Source organism: Rattus norvegicus, chromosome 13 (assembly GCF_036323735.1).
Source record: "Rattus norvegicus strain BN/NHsdMcwi chromosome 13, GRCr8, whole genome shotgun sequence".
NCBI lineage: Eukaryota > Metazoa > Chordata > Mammalia > Rodentia > Muridae > Rattus > Rattus norvegicus.
In genome coordinates, this window is record NC_086031.1 from 103216443 (window position 1) to 103235359 (window position 18917).

Sequence of the window (18917 nt, forward strand, 5' to 3'; positions counted from 1 at the left end):
ACTCCAGGGAGCCGGGCTGCTGAGAGGGGAAACACGAAGGGGAAAGGTATGAGAAGGGTAGCAAGGTCTGGATTTTGTGGAGGCCTTGTGACCTAATGGGATGCTTTAGCTTTCAATCTGGGTGTAGTGGAAGCCACCTATAATAAGGAGAGGGGACATAAATATCTGACCTCTTTAATAGGGTCACCTGGCTGTTGTGTTGGGAGAGGGTGATAGTGAGAGCTTGGCAGGGGAGAGCCAGAAGAGTTCTGAGGGCTGCATGGCTGCTGGTGAGAGCCAGCAGCACAGCCATGCCAGGAAGTGAAACTGACCCTGTGAGATGAGACAGAGAAAAGTCACCAATGACCACAAAGATTTTGACCTGGGAAGGTGTGCCTGGGAAAGACGCGGGGAAGGCGAGGTGGGCGGCCAGGTTCTAGGACACATCAGGTTTTTTTTGTTTGTTTGTTTGTTTTTGTTGTTGTTGTTTTTTCTTTTTTTCTTTTTTTCCGGAGCTGGGGACCGAACCCAGGGCCTTGCGCTTGCTAGGCAAGCGCTCTACCACTGAGCTAAATCCCCAACCCCTGACACATCAGTTTTGAGGTGCCTGCCAGTCAGCCAAGTGAAATGCTAAGCCGGCAGTCGAGTCGTATAATACGTGGTAATAAAGAGTTTCGAATGCTGCCATGCTTTCATTTTAAGATGGCTAGCTAGCTTTTATTCACCCTTTCTTCCTTTACTGATCTACACACAGACACTTAAAACCTAATTTACTTTAGTGGAGCATCTTCAATCTCAATCATGCAAAACTCAGCTCCCTCAGTGGGCCCTCACAGGTATTATGACCGCCCGCCCACAGCATTTCCAGACGCAGGACTCATTGCTAGAACCCCCTGCTTTCCACGCATAATGAATGCACGTTTATTGGTTATAGTAGTGCTGCTGAGGCAAAGGGGTGTAAAAATATTCTTCGGCACAGTCTCCTGACTTCACCCTCCTTTTCTCATACATATGAAAAATTCTTATAAATAAAATCAAGGAAGGGATGGCTTCATTCCCAAGTCCTGATTTCTGAAGCTAACTCTCGCCATGAAAGCATTTATTGTGCCTTGAAAATGGAAGCAGTTCCCTGCCAGAACTGATTTTTACGTCGCTGTTGCCGAGTTTCCAGAGTTGTTTAGCCCGGTTCTCCTCCTCAAAGGATCAATGATTCCATCTCAAGTCCCAGTAACGCTGGCCGCTGGCCGGGCGGCAGTCGTTCTCTTTCTCCCGGAGGTTTTAATTTTAGTTGTGCGTTCCTAATTGATAGGCAGAACATTATGTCAAAATAATCCGTGGGCTGACATTTCCCACAAATTTGTCATCGCCGTGTATTTTAAATCATGTATTTCTCCAAATATGAAGGAAGAGGACGTGGTTTATAGCTCACTAATGTATACCTACTAAATGTGAGTGGCAGACGAGGGCGGGGGCGGGACTGGGGGCGCAGGGGGCGGAGCCAAGGTTCACAGGGCTGCCTCGGGTCCTGCTGCGACTAGCTGTTTGGTTCTGAGCTCTGAGCGGGAGGTGGGTGTATTTTAGTCTGTGTAGCTGGTTCAGAAGCAACACTGGGCTTTGAAAATTCCAATTTCAATCCTCATCTAGTTAGGAAAAACAAGCGATTGGGATGCGAACAGTTCAGCGCATCTTGTGAAATATTAGGATCAGAATATTCTGTTTGTTTCCCAGAGAGAAATGGTGAGCTATAGACAGGCTAAGTTGCCTGTGTTTTTAAATAGAAATATTTTTTTTCTCCTCAGTTAATAGTGTCCTACTCTGTTATGGCTTTTGAACCTTGGTTTTTGATTCTACAGAGATGATTTCTAAAAACAGATTGTTTTTAATAAAAGGATGTTTTGTTTGAGGACACAGAGAGGATTCTTTTCTTCCCCCGTGCTGGCATTCCAATGACATAATTTTAGCCCTGTTTGCTGTTTATGGACCACTTGTTGACATATTTTCTAGGTTGAGATAGTCATTTTCTGAACCAAAATAGAATAAAATTGGACATCTACATTGCATATACTTATGTGTGTAAGCAACATTTTGGAGTCCTTTGCAAAGGGCTATTTTTAAATGTTCTGCTAGCACATTAAAAAGGTTATCAGGTGGTGCCTTCACAGAGACCACTGAGGACATGGAGACCAGATCAGGATATGGGAGACAGACAATACAGAGAGTGCTTAGAGCCAGGAAAAACGACCGAATGTCTTTCCAGTAGACACGTAGACTCCTGAGATGTGGGACTAGGCAAAATCTCTCATCTTCAGAGAACTACTAAAACCTTCTGTGATCTTAAAAACACAACAGAAAATAAAACCCTCTAGTGCCTGTCCTTCATGATAGCTCAGTTCAAAGTAGAGGTCGGAGATGGGCGTTAGGGCATCAGGGGTTCCTTTTCATTTTACTCTATTTATTTATTTAATTTACTGATTCACACGAGCTGCCAGGGACGAGAGCTACCAGATCTGAGCAATAAACAGAGCAGGAAAAATGCACGGGCTTGGGATGAAAGAGCAGCCTCCCTCCTCAGACTGGGGTGAAAGAGCAGCCTCCCTCCTCAGACTGGAGGACAGAGTGAGCCTTCCACCAGAAGCATGGAATTCCTTTCTTGATTTTACAGAAGCTGTCCTTTTTTCCACCACAGTATAAAGCCTGAGGGCCCTCAGCATCTGAACAGGTCCCCTGGGGTTATGAGTGGACACTGAATTCTTTATCACTTGCAGAGACCTGTCTTCTCATTCCCTCACAGGATCATGTCCCCACCCCAATCCCCACCCCCTTTCTAGTACTTTCCACCTTTAGCCATTTTCCCACAAAGGCAACAACAGCTTCATTACACCAGTCTTCATAAGGGCTCATCTACAAATGATTTTGTGTTCAGCCAGCCACGGGTGGCAGTGCCTGAGGAAAACATCCACTGGGTTATAAACCATGGTGGAGGGGTTCCTAGCCAGGACCAGGCATTGTCTAGACCTTATAGCCACAGCAGTGAAGACAGGAGGCAAGAAGAGTCACTACCTGGTCATCCACATTATATTCATGGGTTTAGCAATTTGACTGACACCCTGGAAACTTTTAAACAGGTTTGCCTAGTTTGTAACTTCCTTAAAAACAAACAAACAAAAACTGCCTTCAGCAACTATTTCTGAGAGTTTGGTGGGGCTTTTCCTTTTAAAATGGGAGAAGTTTGGCATTCCATTGATCAAGAGTCGCTCCCTAGCAGGACTGATTGTCAGGCCTCCCCTGATTAGCACAAGAAATTTGGATCAGTGGGTCAGGTTGAGTCCCTTCAATGTGACTGACATCATTTTAACTATGCAGAGACCCCTTTGGGAATGAAGGGGTACCCTGAAGAGGATTTTTATTACTATGTAAATTGTAACTTTTGTTACTATGTAACGTTACATAAGCAACAGGCAAGAACATGTAAACAGTCTAAAGGCTTTTGTTTTAAATTCACAGAACTATTGCAGTTAAAAATGAGCAGGAATCTCCTAACAGAGCAGCGTATGCTCATTTTAGTTCCAGAAATGGAGAGGTGCTAAGGAGAAGTGGGGAAGGTTAAGCATCACAGGTGGAACAGGGACAGGAGAGGTGGTCTTGCTCCATGTGTTAGACCAGGAGGCACTTCAGTGCAGGAGAGCCATGCTCAGGGTACTCTCAAACTGAGCAGAGCAGTACCAAGAGCCACAAGCAGAGTGGGGACCCAGGCTTGTAGCAAGGATGAAGCAAGTCCAATCCTGTCCCATCCTGGACCCAGAAATCCTTATGACCTGGACCTGGACCCAAAACAGGATCTGTGTAGTGAAGTGATTTGAGATTCAAACTATGAAAAGTAGGAAGAGATGAGAGGTATAGGGGAGGGAAGGAGGGGAGGGAGGGAGGGAAGGAGAGGGAGGGGAAGAGAAATGAGACTGAAAATCAGGTCATTCTCTGTCTAGAGTGACAACCACAACCAGAGTAAAGCTTAGGTACCTGATGTGGGCTAGGCTCAAGATGACAGGCCTAAAGCTCACATTAGACAAAATGAATGACAATCCCCTGCTGCATATAGGGGTGAGGAAGAGAAATGGGGAGAGAACGTGAGACTAGGAGGGAGAGTGGGCGGTAGACATGGTGGACAGAGAACAGAAATAAAATGTAAAAGAGACAGAAGAAGCCTGACCTTATACCCTGCTGCATTTAATTGATGAGACTTCCATTTAACAAATTCAGCTTTAAAAGGTGACTAGTGTGGAAAGCTCAGTCTTACTCAGGCTCAGACATATGCCCTGAGGAACAATCAGCATTCGAGGTCTCCCTCCCAGGCTCCCTCCCTTGCTCTAAAGTTTTGTCTGTCTTCAGGTAAGCTAAGCATTTGTAAAGCTGCAGCTTAAGGACTGATCAAGGCAGGCAACCCTACAGATACTTAGCAATCTGGGAGTCCATTTAGATTGAGCTAAGCACACCCTCCTTCCCTAACAATGCACATAGGGCCTCCAGCTACAGCAGGCTGCAGACACACCTGCTTTAAGCAATACAAATAAATTAGCCCCCTTAGCATCCCTTGACAATGCAAGTGCTAGCCCAAGGCTATCCTGAAGCCAAGAGATTAGGCCCTTTCAGTCTAGGCTGGTTGGGATGCATGAACAGATGCATTATGGGCAAGCATTTACAGAAAGGTAAAGGCTTATGTAATCCAACCCTGTCACTCAAATAGGAGAACCATCCAAACTATGCTACTAGTAACCAAACTCCTTCTCTTCAACTCCATTAAAGCAAGTCCCAGAAAATGATCTGAGTACTTTCATGCACATGGCCGTTGTCACTCTTGTTTCTGTATCTTGTATCTGACTTGCATAACTGCATTTCACGAAGCCTCCCTGCTACTTTGTAACTTGTGCAAGTATGTTTCAATTCACTGAATAAGATGCCAAGAAGCTGGAAACACCTGGCCAGACCCGCCAGCTCCTGAACGACCACTTACTGTTGTTTTCTGGTGTAACACAGTTCTACTCCATCTACAGCAGAGAGCTTGAGGGAGACACGTGTGCCCGACATCCTGAGGACGGGTGGCCAGAAACCATGGCAGGCGTTCTGCACAGTAGAAGAGATGGTTTCTCTTGGTTAGCACGTCAGTTTTCTGCCTAAGTCAAGTAGAAGCAGTTAACGTGTTTATGAAGAATAAGGACACTGCTTCTGAAATCAGTTTAATAAAGAATATTCTTTTGTTCTCTTTTTTGTCCAATATATTTTAATCATATTCTTTCCCTACCTCAGCTCCTTTCAGACTCTCCCCACCTCTCTGCCTACCTTACAGCATGTTTTTGTCCTCTCGACACCTCTGGACACCTACCCCCCCCCAACCAAAATGACTCCAAAATAAAAATCAAAATAACCCGATAAGGCAAAAATACTAAAACCAACGTTTGCTTTGTTCTTTCTATTCTTTCTCAAAACTATTTGCCTGTCTGCCTACAGGAGAAATGGCAGGAAAAGAAGAGACACCAGACATGGCATGGATTGCCAAGAAACAAAACAGGTAAAAGTAGGTAAGTGACCTCCCGAAGTCCAGTGTTGTGTGGACTTGTTCTGAGTCCACAGGCACAAAATCTATCCACCCCAGACACGGTGCCAAGAAAAGATGGGAAAAGCAATTCCGCCCATGTTTAGCCTGGGAAAACAGTAAGGAGTTACTTACCGATCAACGGGCAAAGCAGCTTCACCAGGGAAAGGTGTCTGGCTCTGGAAACATCTATAAATCCTCAAAGGGGTGGGGCTTCATAAGGGGTGGGGCTTTATAAGGGGCGGGGCCTCATAAACTCCACCACCTCAGAGCATCAGAGTTAAAGGGCCCAGTCTTATGCTGGTCTGAATAATCACAGCTGCTGAGAGTTAAAGAGACCAACGTCCCTGAGAAGTGCCTGGAGGACCGAATCCACAACACCCGGTGTTGGGTGTTCAACGAATGCAAAGCTACGTGCTATGTATTGTGTTAAAGTACAGAGTCACGGAAAGTATCTTTGAAACATGTTTCCCTCTTTGGGGGCGATGCATTTAAAACACATAACAGCAATTTAAGGACTTTACACAACAAAATACACATTAATGAGAAAAATTGCCATGTCAGCCAAATCACAGGTCTCTGAAGGGTCTTTGTGAAAATGAGCTGTGTGCAACAGGAAAGGTTTGGTGAGAAGAAGCTAACCTGTAGCTCTCGCTTTGAAGGGGTCAGGGGAATGGATTAGGCAAGAAGAGGGGCATCTTTCTGCAAACACAGGCAGGTCCTTGTAGATCTGGAGGGGTGTTGAAAGTAGAATGCAGTGACCATGAAGAGCGGTAACAGATTGGTCAGGTTAAGTCGGTGTCACCGCAGACCTGCTTCCTAAATGGGATCCCTGCGCAGGTTGCAGCAAATTCCAAATACTGATTTACCGTTTGGAAAAGGAAAGTTTTAAGCAGGAAAGGGTACCCTCGTTCTTCTGGCCATGTAAGTCACAAGGACTCCATTTCACAGCCTTCACTCCAAGTTTAGAGTGCTGGGCCATATTCAAACCACTGCAATGATTTGACCTTCTGCCCCAGGAGCATTACAGCCAGTGCTGGCTGCCCACTCCCTGCCTACACAGTCCACCCAATAAACAAGTAGGCCAGTAAGTTCTTTTGAAATAGACACCTGTCCCAGACAGATTGCCCTCATCTGGTCCCAAATTGCATTTTCTGTTGCTTCTGTGGCAGGTGCTTTCCTTACTTAGCTTTGTGTTGGTCCTGGGTTCTGAAGCTGGTTCAGGGCTGTTTGTCATCACAACTAGCATTTTATCCCCCCACCCCCACCCAACCCGGAGCTAGCTCGTGTCAAGCATTTCCAAGAAACCACCTGTCATCACTGAGGTAGTGATCCAGTCTTCTCTGCAGCTGTTTGAATGAGCAGGAGATACAGGTTTCCTGAGTGGGAGGCTTCTGCCAGGTGGCCGCTCTGCTCTCTCAGGTGTGTGTTTGGAGGCCTCTGCCTGGCAGCTGCTCTGCTCTCTCAGGTGTGTGTATTCCTGCAGCAGAGATGAAGTCCTGCATTGCTGGGAGCTGAGCCTTTCTCTTCACCGCTGCTACAGAGGCAGAGGTCTCCAACAGAGAAGCAGGACTCAGGGAACAGAAGACCTGGAACGGGATGCTAGATTTAGAGAGGCTTGGGAAGAGGATCTGCTAAAGCTGCCTGCATCTCTCAGGGCTGTTAGGCAGTCACTGGCTTTCACCTCCATGGCTTTCGTCATTACCCATGAACAAGAGATTTGAACCAGGAGATTTTAAAAGGTTATTCTGGATCTTAACTGCTGCCACCATTTTAACCAGAAAACCATCGACCTGACTCCACCTGTGACTACCCAGTCCTGACTCCCGCAGGAAGGAACAGAAACTTTAGAAAGTGGAGACCCAGGCTTTGAAACAGTTTCTTCAGAGGGAATCAATTTGCTATGCTCTCCAAGGAAATAAAAATGCCAGGAGGGGCAAATGTCTTCATCAAGGGGTCTGACGTTGTTGGTTACAATGTCTCTACTGGAATTACACTGTTTATCTGACAGTTGAGTTGCTGTTACTTTCAAGAAAAGTAGGTTTTTAGGAAACACTGTCACATGTTTAAATAAAAGCATGTGCGTAAACAGCAGCTGAGCGCACTGCAAAGGACATTACTAATTATGATGGCTCCGGAAACAAGCTTGCTGCTTCCCTCTCTCCCTCCTTTTCTCCATCCTTCTCCTTTCCTTCTTCCTCCCTCCTCTCCTTCACTCCTTCCTTCCTCCCTCCCTCCCTCCCTTCCTTCCTTCCTTCCTTCCTTCCTTCCTTCCTTCCTTCCTTCCTTCCTTCCTTCCTATAATTTAACATGAGCTGGTATGCAGACTTGTTGGAGTGAGAAAGGAAATTGATTTCACCTACATCCATAGAAGCCATGAGACATAAGGACAGGAAAGCACTTGCAATCCTAGACCTTAATTAATTTCAGTTCTGAACCTTCCCCCAACCCCCCAACCTCCCCCAACCCCACCCACCCAAGAGCACAGGCAAATGCCCTCAGGTATCTCCACCATCCTTTCCATAAAATAGGAGCAGAGTGCCCATCCGTTTACATCACACAGTCCATAATTACAACACTCGTCAATACTAATTAATGAGAAGAGAAACTGAAAGACTAAATCACTTACAAGAAAGAACTGAAGCTCAGGAGCAGGTTGAGCCCCATCCTGAGGTAAATTCCTCCAAGCTTGGCTGGATGAACCAAGTGCTGCCTGAGGGCCACAGTTGACAGTTACAGAGAGCCAGGCCTGGGGTTTCCACAGTGACACCAGACTTGGGCTTCTCAGTCCATGGCTTATGTATCTTTCCCTCCGCTTTGACTGTGTCTTTGCTGCTACATTTCAGGAAAGTCAAGGAAAACACGAAACTTTCAAGCTTACTTTTATGTTTTTAATTTTTGAGACAGGATCTCATGTAGCCCAGGCTGACCTCAAACTCACAATATAGCCAAGGTTGGACTTGGAACTCCTGCCCCTTTTGCCTCCGTTTCTCAGAAGCCTCCATCATAGGTGTTCATGGTCACATTTGACAGAGGCGAAGGTATGAAAACAGCCTATTTTACTGAATTTAAACAACTGGAAGTAGTTAATTTACTGTGGTGATTGGATTATGAAAACAAAATATAAGTAACATGTGGAGGCTTGGTCTTTTTTTTGTATTGTTGTGCAAACCGCTCATTCCCAAGCCCTGGTTTTCCCCAAGGGATGAGAGAATCCGCATGTAGACCCAAGTGATGCTATGTGACCTTGCTCCCAAGTTATTCCTGATTGGTGAATAAAGATGCCTACAGCCTATAGCTGGGCAGAAGAGAGATAGGAGGGGTTTGGGACTCCCAGGCTCAGGGTCTGAGGAGAACCATGAGGAAGAGAGGAACATGGCTAACTAGAATTAAGAGCTGCCCAGATGGGACCTGGCAGGTTATAATTTAGGTTATTGATGAGCGAATAGATTCTAATAGCAAAAGGTTAGATACTTGCCCTGCTCTAATACTGATTACGGCTTATTGTAAATATAAAGGGTGTGTGTCTCTTATCTGGGACTGAATGATCAAAGGGGGTATAGAAATCCAGGATTGGGATTAAATCATTTTTACAACAACAACATAGAGTCATGCATCTTCTACCACTTGCCAAACTCCTCCCTAGATCACCTGACAGGGAACTCCCCACACTAAATATAAATGTAAAACCTAGGATAATCAACTAAAGCTACTACAAAAGGTAGGCTATCTACCGGGTAAATTAATATGCAAAAGTCAAATGGTTTTATTTATAAATAGTAGGCAAGAAAAATGAGTTAGAAATTTTTGTTAATAAGCTGAGGAAGACAAAACAAAATGTAAATAAACTTATCAATCAGCTTGTCAAAGCCATGATGATTGTTTAAAATCCTGAGAAGTCAGTGCCTTATGTACATGGACACCTCGTACTTGAATGCTATCTAAACTATAAACTATATTCTTCATATGGTCACAACAATAGTGGCAAGAATATTCAATATCTACTTTTGAGACTAAATCAATTGATTTAAAACAATTGGGACTGAGAACACGGATCGATGATTAGTGCGGATTATGACTAGCAATGGAAAGGAGTGTGGCTGCCCATAGGCAGAAATCAGATATAATGCTATACACTGTGATATTGGTTCAACGTTGGAAGTAAACCTCCATCTGCTGACCTTTGGATTCTGGGCTTTCTAGTCATTTATTCTCATTGAAATATAAGAGAGATTTTAAATTGGCTTGAAATGAAATTCAAGGAAAAACTCTAACAGGGAAATTGATGGTACCCCCGGGTTAGTGAGAGGGAGGAAAATGTTTCATTGCTTGAGAGAATGTAGTTCCTGTATTTCAGAGCCCTGATGAACAAAACAAAGAAGGAAAATGAGCACTAAGGATACACATGGCTAAACACTAGACTTCCCATGATTCATTGGGAAAATGAGCTCTAAGTGTATACATCACTAAATACCAGACTTCCCATGATTCATTGGGAAAATGAGCTCTAAGTGTATACATCACTAAATACCAGACTTCCCATGATTCATTGGGAAAATGAGCTCTAAGTGTATACACCACTAAATACCAGACTTCCCATGATTCAGTGGGAAAATGAGCTCTAAGTATATACATCACTAAATACCAGACTTCCCATGATTCAGTGGGAAAATGAGCTCTAAGTATATACACCACTAAACACCAGACTTCCCATGATTCATTGTCAATGAGAATAATATGCATGAATGAGGAGGATTCACTATAAGGAAGATAGAACAGAGCTGGAGAAAGGAAGGCCTGACGGACCATTATGTGGGGTTTACTATATTTCCAAATAAATCCAAGACCATCTGATAATATTTATCTAATGCTTGGACCGCACTTCAGAAAGGACATAAACCACTAGGCTGTCTTTATATAAAACACAGTGCATTTTTCTACAATTAATGAAGGAATAAAAGAGAAAATGAACCTGAGGATAGAATTCACTGATATTTGGTCCTACTGGGCGCAGGGACACAGAGGACCACCAGCTTGATTCAGAGTCCACGAGACCCCTCTGAGAAAGGAAACAGAACGCAACCTCTAGAATCCTTACTCAGAAAGAACACACACCTACACCAGCAGAGGATGGCCTCCTGCCGAGGATGGGAGGCTCTGGGATGCAGTGTTCTTCGTGCCAGCGGCCTTAAATACCCTTTTTGGGAACAAGATGACAGCCTATGTCCTAAGACTCACATACACCCTAACGGAAGCCTGCGGAAGAACTGGAGAGGATAGAAGATGCTGTTGGATGAGATCAAGCTGCATGCAGCCAGGGCATGAAGAAATGCACCTGTGGCCTGTCCAACAGTCCCACACAATCCAGGCCAAGGGACTACATGACGTAGCCTCCCAAAGGATTGATGTCCACTTGAGGAATGCCTATGATGAGATTAATCTTTTTTCTCATTGGTGTACCTTAAACCGACTTGTTCACAGTGGACCATACAAAGAAGCAACGCTACAAAATGTGTCTGGACGACAAAACATGGCAGTCTAGCATGAAGACAGCACAAAGTCACTTCTCATATCTGCAATTCTTTTCAACAGCATAAGCTAAGAGGAAAAACTATGAAAGACAGACATCCTCCAGAGCCCATCTGGAGCTGCCAGGGATGGTAGCATGGAGTCTGGTTTCTGCACCAAGTTCATTTCCAAGACCCCCTACTGTGTGTACCCATTCACTGTCAGGACCTCCTACTGTGTGCACCTGTTCACTGCCAGGACCTCCTACTGTGTGCACCTGTTCACTGCCAGGACCTCCTACTGTGTGTACCTGGTTACTGTCAGAACCTCCTACTGTGTGCAGCCTTCAGTCTTAGTCATAAGACCATGAGGAAAGCATCAGAAGCAGGAGGGTGAGGAGCAGGAGCTCCATCGTGAGTGTTTAAATCTTTGAACACTGCTTTCTTGGGAGAAATGGCTGCTTCTAGACAGAAGCTTGTGAGACGGTCCCTGGAGTACAGGATGTTGCCAGAAGGCAGGAAATGTTCCAAAACAAACAAAAGCACAATATTGAGATACCTCAAAGGGTCAAAAAAAAAATCAACACAGTTATCAGTATTAAAAGTTGGGATGATTCGGAACAATAAAGTCATACAGGAAAATAAGAGTATAAAATAAAATATGCATGAAGCATGCTGATACCAACTAATGGCTGTGAGAAACTATGTGAGGAGCAGTAGACATGTCCCCTGTGCAGAAGAGGAGGACTCATGTGGGGGACAAGGAAGGTTGCTCCCCAAATAATGAGTATGCCCAGCATGCTGTTGCTTCTTTGCTTGGGAACTATCTGGAAAGGGAGAAAACGGGGACCCACGGTAGAAATGTGTGGAGGCCCTTATGTCAGTATAAGCACCAGCAATGAAGCTTCCCCCTGACTGTGTGTTCCCTGGATGTGATGGGGTCGTCTGTGTCTCCAGCACCGTCCTCCTCCAAACTCAGAACTTCCAAAGCGCTAAAGTGAGGCATGGTCTATGGCATCTGTTATATCCCTAAAACCATCAAGGGCATCACAAGTCATAACTGGGAAGTGCTAAGGTCACATGTTGACTATGTTTATCGAGGGTTTCCCAAAGGAATATAAGGTGAGAAGTGAGAAAATGTGAAGCCACAGGTTTTAGATTATGGTAATTACCAATATTAGTGACAAAGATGCTGTACTACCAAGGGATGCTAATGGTACGGGATATCAGCACATTCTCTAGCTACTAATACAATTTGTAATGCACACTCATGTGTGTCCTTGAGCACCACATGTAGACACACATGTGCGCACACACATGCAGAGACACATACACATACACACACACACACAAATGTGCCCATGCACACATAGACACACACAGAGACAACATAATAGATGCACACACATAGACACACACACACACACACACACACACACACACACACACACACACACTTCAATTTAGAAAACCTAAAGTAAATTGAAATCCACTCACCCCATACCCTACCACCACTGTCACAACAAAATAACCCCCGGAAGTTTTCTGCCCAAGTCTTCACTTCTTGCCAACCAACACAGAGCCTCAGACTGATTGTCAGGGACAGTTAAGGCCCTCTAGAGTCCCAGGACTCTTAAGAGCCCTGTGTGGGCAGCTCGTTATGTCTTCCCTTATAGACGGTTTCCCTTTTCACTGTCTATCTGCCAGGCCAGTTGGCATCGATGCTCAATTCTCTCCGTCCACAAATGCCCCAGGGAAAAACCCCTTCCAATCAGGAGCCCCCAAGACAAATCAAATACAGACAGTGCCCAGGAGGAGGCTTGGCTCTTCTGGGGAATGAAAGGGAACGTTAGATTATGGCAATTACCTGGAAATGGCTCCCCAGGGAGCTCTGCCCTTACTCTGACCCTCAGTGGCTTCCAGAGTTCTGGCTGCTGGGACTGTGGACTGTTGCAGCTTGCAAGGATCAGGGAGCGAGCTCAGGATCATTGTGGCTTGTGAAGAGTATGAGGATAACCTGGAAACGTAAGTTTATAGTCTGAAGATTGCTGAGAAGACCAGCACTCAAGGTCACAGCTGACTTTCACTCCTAGAACCCTAAGATCACTGACTCTAACCATGTTACCCGTGATTATTGTGATTATTTTTTTTTTATTAACTATATCTTAATAGGGCTACTGGGAGCACTTTCTCAGTGATTCAACTTTAGGACTTATTCTAGCAAGTGAAAATAAATTCATTTAAATTGGGCTAGGATTGGGAGGAGGGGTATAAAAGTTTTTGGTCTTAGCAGGTTTTCCTGCTGGGGCATACTGAGTTTATAAAAAAAAAAAGAAAAAAAAAAAGAAAGAAACATGGAAGGGAAAAAGCTGGGGCTATGCAAACTCAGATTCTGCTGTGACATCAATTGTCAAAGGACCTTCAGTCCCTGTTCCTCAGCAACAGATTTTAACTAAACACTTCCCTCCCCAAAGTGTTTCCTGGAGCAGTTTTAATTCTTTATGGTCCATTTTTGGAGGGTCTTTGTTACCCCATCTTTCTTGCCTATTTCTCAGTTTGAGTGATTTTGTATGTTGGGCTGTCTATTGGTGGATTGATTAAACATACACACACATATACACACACATACACATGCTCACATGTACACACATACACACATGCACACATGCATGTGCACATATACACACATATATATACATACACACACACACACACACACACACACACACAAACACACACACACCTTTGAAGTGTAAGCAGGATACAAGTCAGAGCAAAGGTTAGGACATTTGGCTAGGGTCATGTTACCACCCAGGAGGACCTCTTCTGTGAATCCTTGACTTCATGCATTTTTGTCAACAGTGGATCTGCGCAACTGACTCCATTTTTCTGTTTGCTTTGAGGTGGGGTCTTGAATGCAGCACAGACTGGCCTCAACCTCAAGGTCTTCCCGACTCAGCCTCCAGGTCAGGGACCACGCGTGTTCACTAGCATGCTAGCATGACTCTACTCGGGTGATGAGTTTTTCTTTGTCTCTAGTTTTTCCTACGTCTGTTGATGCTTAGCTTTCTTGTGGTTTGATTTTGGGTGTCCCTTATTCTTTCCTTTCCTTTCCTTTCCTTTCCTTTCCTTTCCTTTCCTTTCCTTTCCTTTCCTTTCCTTTCCTTTCCTTTCTTTTCTCTAACTTTGTTGGTGGAGGGGACTGGCTGCTGTCATGGAGGAAATCCATGGCTGCTTTTCTCAGGCAAAGGAATAGCAGAGCCCTGGAGGTGGAGACTCTTGTGCTGGGTTTATCTAAGCTGCCCTTAAACTTTTCAAGAATATTGAACCTTTTTTTTTTCTTTCCTGTGCCGGGTAGAGGCTTTTAGTTTGCCTTTGTTCAATCAGGACATTTATTTTTAACAAATTACTTAGTATGGCTACTTAATGCGTTACAACTGGATTTCAGCCTCACTCTGGGCATGCTTAGTAGGGTTCACTGAATTGTGACTCCAAGCCTTTATTCCTCCCACGCTTAGAAAAATGAGTTTACTTTTCTGTTTCCTCGAACACTGTCTGGAAACCTGGAGACCTTTGGCTAATGTTTGGACCAATGCCACGCAGAGAGAGGGTGTTAATTATTTCCCTAGTACTTCTCAGTGTGGACGCTCCAATAATATGATTTTCCCTTTACTGATTGACCCACTAGTTAGAGCATCCTGTCAGGAGTGGCAGAATCCTGTCTTCCTCACACTGAGATCTAACCCTGTCTAACACAAAAACGCAAGGCCAAGTCACTCTTAAATAATCTCTCCAAACTGAAACAGAGCCTATTTATGCAGCTTGGTTTTCTTGCGTGTGTTTCTGTTTTAGATCTTTAACCCAAGATTAACAACACCGAACAGGATTTGTGCTTCATATCATTGAGATCACACCAGGTTTCATACAAGAAAGCAAGAAACAAGAGACATGCATCGAAAGCGCCACACTAATTTTAAAGATCACATCTCAGACTTGCCTGTGCTTTAATTAGAATATCCTAGAGAGTTTTAAAAATACCCACATCAGGTCTCCTCCCTAGAGAAATTATACCAAAGTCTCTGAGAATAAGACTGGGGCTCTTGTACTCAGTGAAGCTCCAAGGTGATCAGCAGCTCAGTCAGGAATAAAATCCACCAGCATTCAGTGTCCTCAGAGACAGGTGGGGAACCTCAGCAGGGGGTGTGGGTGAGGGTGGGGGTAGTGTGGGACGGGAGTAAAGTTAGAGACAAAACACAGCGGGGACCAGAGGGCAAGTAGCAGATAGGACAGGAGAATGAAGCCATTTTCTAAACATCTTTGAACACTAGGTATAGTCATCAAAGATTCCATCGAAAGATCAGAGTCCTAGCTGGGTGTGGTAACGCACACACCCGTCATCCCAGCACTTGGGAGGCGGAGGCAGGAAGGTCGCCCTCCACTCTATAGGGAGTTTAAGACCAGCCTAGGCTACATGCGACTGTCTCAGGAAAATAGCCTTGGATTCTATCCAAGAATTCTCCTTTGATGCTTTCTGGTGCCAGACTCTGCCCTTTGACACTAACGTGCCTATCATTTCTATAACATATAATCTCTCGACATTTAGTTCTAGGGCTGAGTTTTAACTTGTTTAAGGAACTCTTCTATAGAAACTCTACTGGACTTTGCTACCCTGTATCCCTCTTTTTTTTTTTTTAATTTCACATATATAATGGTAATAGATTTTTTTTTTTAAAATAGACTTGTGTGTTTAAAGGTGGCTGCGTGATTAAGAACAGCTAGCACACATGTGCTGCATGGACATAAATGCAGGCAAAACACCCAGTCTCATACAATACAGATAAATAAAATCCTTTAAAATATTAAATCTGGAAACCTTTTATTGTTACTCCCAGTGGGAACAGTTCCAGTGTCTACAAAATTTTAAAGTCAAAGTGACTCATTTGGGAGATAATTAATGTGCGTATTTGACTGTTAGCGTAAGGAACACTAGCACAAACCCCTTCAGTTCTAGTGTTGGTGAAATGTAGGTAGGAAATGTCAATGTCTTTATTTTTCCAGTTACAGCTTACAGAACAGGTTCGGGTGGGCTCTCCTTTGAAACATTTACCTGGACTTTTGTTTTGTTTTGTCTGTTTTGCAAGCAGAGCCTCCTGGAAGAATCGATGGTCGTCCCTGACTCTGAGGTTATAACTCTGATTTGTTTTACAAGATTTAGAAATCAGCTAAAAGGAAACAAACAATTTATTTGGAGAACTTTGGTTCTTTGCCTGAAAACCCCACGATGAAGAAAAGTTCATCTCCATTTTGGGTTACAGAGAATCTCTTTGGTACAGTGTTCTACGTCAGTCCTTGGAGTTCCCCTTAAGATGTAATTGTGAAATGGGCAAACATATTCTCACCGTTCAGTGTGGAGAGCAGTCACATCTTCGTGTATGTGTGTGTGGTCTCCTTTTGTCTTTTGTCAATACTCTTTCCTCTGAATATGCCTCTTTTGGAACCAAAATGGAGACTTTAAAATAACAAAACAAAAGATAACTGTTTCCACATAGGATTCTGTTGTAGCCAGCATTTCACTTCGTTGTTGTGACAAAAGACATGAGCAACACTCTGTGGAGGAGGGGTGTGTTTGGATTGTAGCTTCTCTTTACATTGGCCAGAAAGCAACTAGGAAGGGAGAGAGAGAGGAGGAAAGGAAAGGAGGGAGACTATTCCACTAGGGAAAAATAATATACAAAGTACATCCTTCAAGAAGTCTGGGGACCAAATATGCCCTTTAAAGGCTCGCCCCAGTGTCCTATGTCCATCAGCTAGGGCCACTTTCAAAAGTGTCCTCCATGTGCCAGTCACCTTCAGCTCTGAGCCCTCGACTAGAGGACTGCGCTGCTGAGGTCACATCCCGTGAGACCTTGCAGGTTTAAGGGTTCTGTTTGCAGTTGAGAATAAGTCCCTGTGTCCTATGTTTGTTGGATCCCCTGAACAGGTTGCACTGGATGACCTGTGGGTGGGAGGAATTACGTCAGGATGAGCTTGCCCCTGATTGGATCTGATGAGAAGTGTGGGATTTGTAGGTCTGGCTCTTTAAGCCACTGCAAAACATGACTCGTGACTATTATCCGGGGAACCCAGGGGTGGACCTGGTCAGACATCCACCTGGCCAGTATTTAATTTAAGTTTGCTTCGAATTTGGATTTAAATTGTGGAAGTGGTCTTATCCTTGACTGGGAGATTAGCAAGCCTTCGTGCTGCTATTACCTCTCAAGGTCTGCAGCCCAACACTGAGTCTTGGGCATCCCAGCTGGAAAGCAGTGAAGACTCAGGCCATGACAAACACCCAGCACTTCTGTCTTCCTTCTCCACTGCCTGTTTCTCTGTCATCTCCGTATACAATGAACCATATTACCAGTTAATTTAAACAGACCAGTCACATAAACATTTCTTCAGGGAGGACTTCCTTGTTCTTAACTATTTAAAACCAGATCCCTCAGTGTCCTTCCTTAAGACATTCCCTACCCCACTGGCTTGTTATTGGCTTGCTAAATTTTCAATGTAGCTATATTCATCCAAAATTGCCTTCTTTCAAAAATAAGTAAGATTTTTCTTTTTAAAAACGTTTCTTATTTTTATTGTCTTGTGTTTCTTTTTTAATCTTACAGGTTATTTTTATCATTTTGAGTGAAGGAATGGTTTGCCTGGTGCCTGTGGATATGGGGAGAAGGTAGCAGATCCCTTGGTTTGGAGGTACAGATGGTTCTGAGATGTCATAAGTGCTGAGGGTTGAACCCTGCTCTCGAGCAGCGTCCTTTGCCACTGAAAATTCCTTCTTTAAGCTTGTTTGCTTGCCGGTTCAAATTCTCACACTATTCTGTTCCAGCCGGATATAAAATCTCATAATTGTATTCCCTACATAATTGTATCCCATTAAAACCAATGATAGTCAACCTTGGTAGGAACCAGTGACCAATAAGGAAAAAGAGTCTGGGTTGAGCAGGCGTTAAGTGACCTGCGCTGCAGTCCCAAATTTACCTCAGCACATTACCTTTCTAGCTATCAATATATTTATTAAATGCAGATATATTGATAATCAAATAACTTTTTTATTACAAGACTGTCAGCACAATTGTCAATGGGTGTGCAACCACATTTTTTTGTCAAAAAGATAAACATTTCAACAAAAAAAAAAGAGGCACCCACTTATACTTAGGAAGAAAGCCCTCCCATGTGACTGTGGATCCATCACTAAGTTAATCGCTGAGTTCTGTGATTCAGCACAACTGGGAAAAAAAAAGACATGCTTTATGTTAAAGATGAATTTCTGTGAAATAGCCCGTTAATTTTATTTATTCACTTTCAGTTGGCCTCTGTGCGTATTTCAGGTAGCTTTGATTCCACAAATAACTCAGGTAAGAAAGGCCATTGGGCTAACAGTGGGAAATGGACTTACCCAACCACATCACACTGGACAGAATTCTTCTGAGGCCCAAACAGTGGTAACTATACAATTAATTGAATTACTAGCAGTAAAGAATTCAAAAGGTGATGCTGGCATTAGTCTCCTGACTTCACAGCAGTTCACGTGTTGTTTGTTTCTTAAAGTAGCTTCTCTGAACATACCTGTCTTTTTCCCCTTGAGAACGTCACACAGCGAGCCTGCCTAGCCGTAGACTTGGAGTGTGCTTTCCAGACAAGAACAGACAGAAAGCTATTTTGTGCCCTACGTTGACCTCGCCCCGGGACAAAACCCTCCTCCGTAGCCATAGTCCCCGAAGCAGAAGAGCACCCTCTCCGAGACTGCTTCAGTGTCTGCCTCTGGGCTCATTATCTGGCTAATAAAACTAATTTTGCCA

General features: G+C 44.1%; 1 long non-coding RNA gene across 2 annotated transcripts in view; it reads right to left on the reverse strand.

Annotated features, from left to right (window-relative positions):
* LOC102548648 (uncharacterized) overlaps positions 1-6800 on the reverse strand; it is a 45491-nt gene extending 38691 nt beyond the window's left edge. Inside the window, exons 1-3 of one of the 2 annotated variants that reach the window (XR_005492737.2) lie at positions 5702-6800; positions 4988-5097; positions 877-1277 (exon numbers count right to left, since the gene is read on the reverse strand). This is a non-coding gene — a long non-coding RNA (uncharacterized LOC102548648). Of the gene's footprint in view, positions 1-876; positions 1278-4987; positions 5098-5701 lie in introns of those variants that run through there. The other variant, XR_359199.5, reaches the window with a different exon arrangement.
* Positions 6801-18917: the final 12117 nt, after the last annotated feature.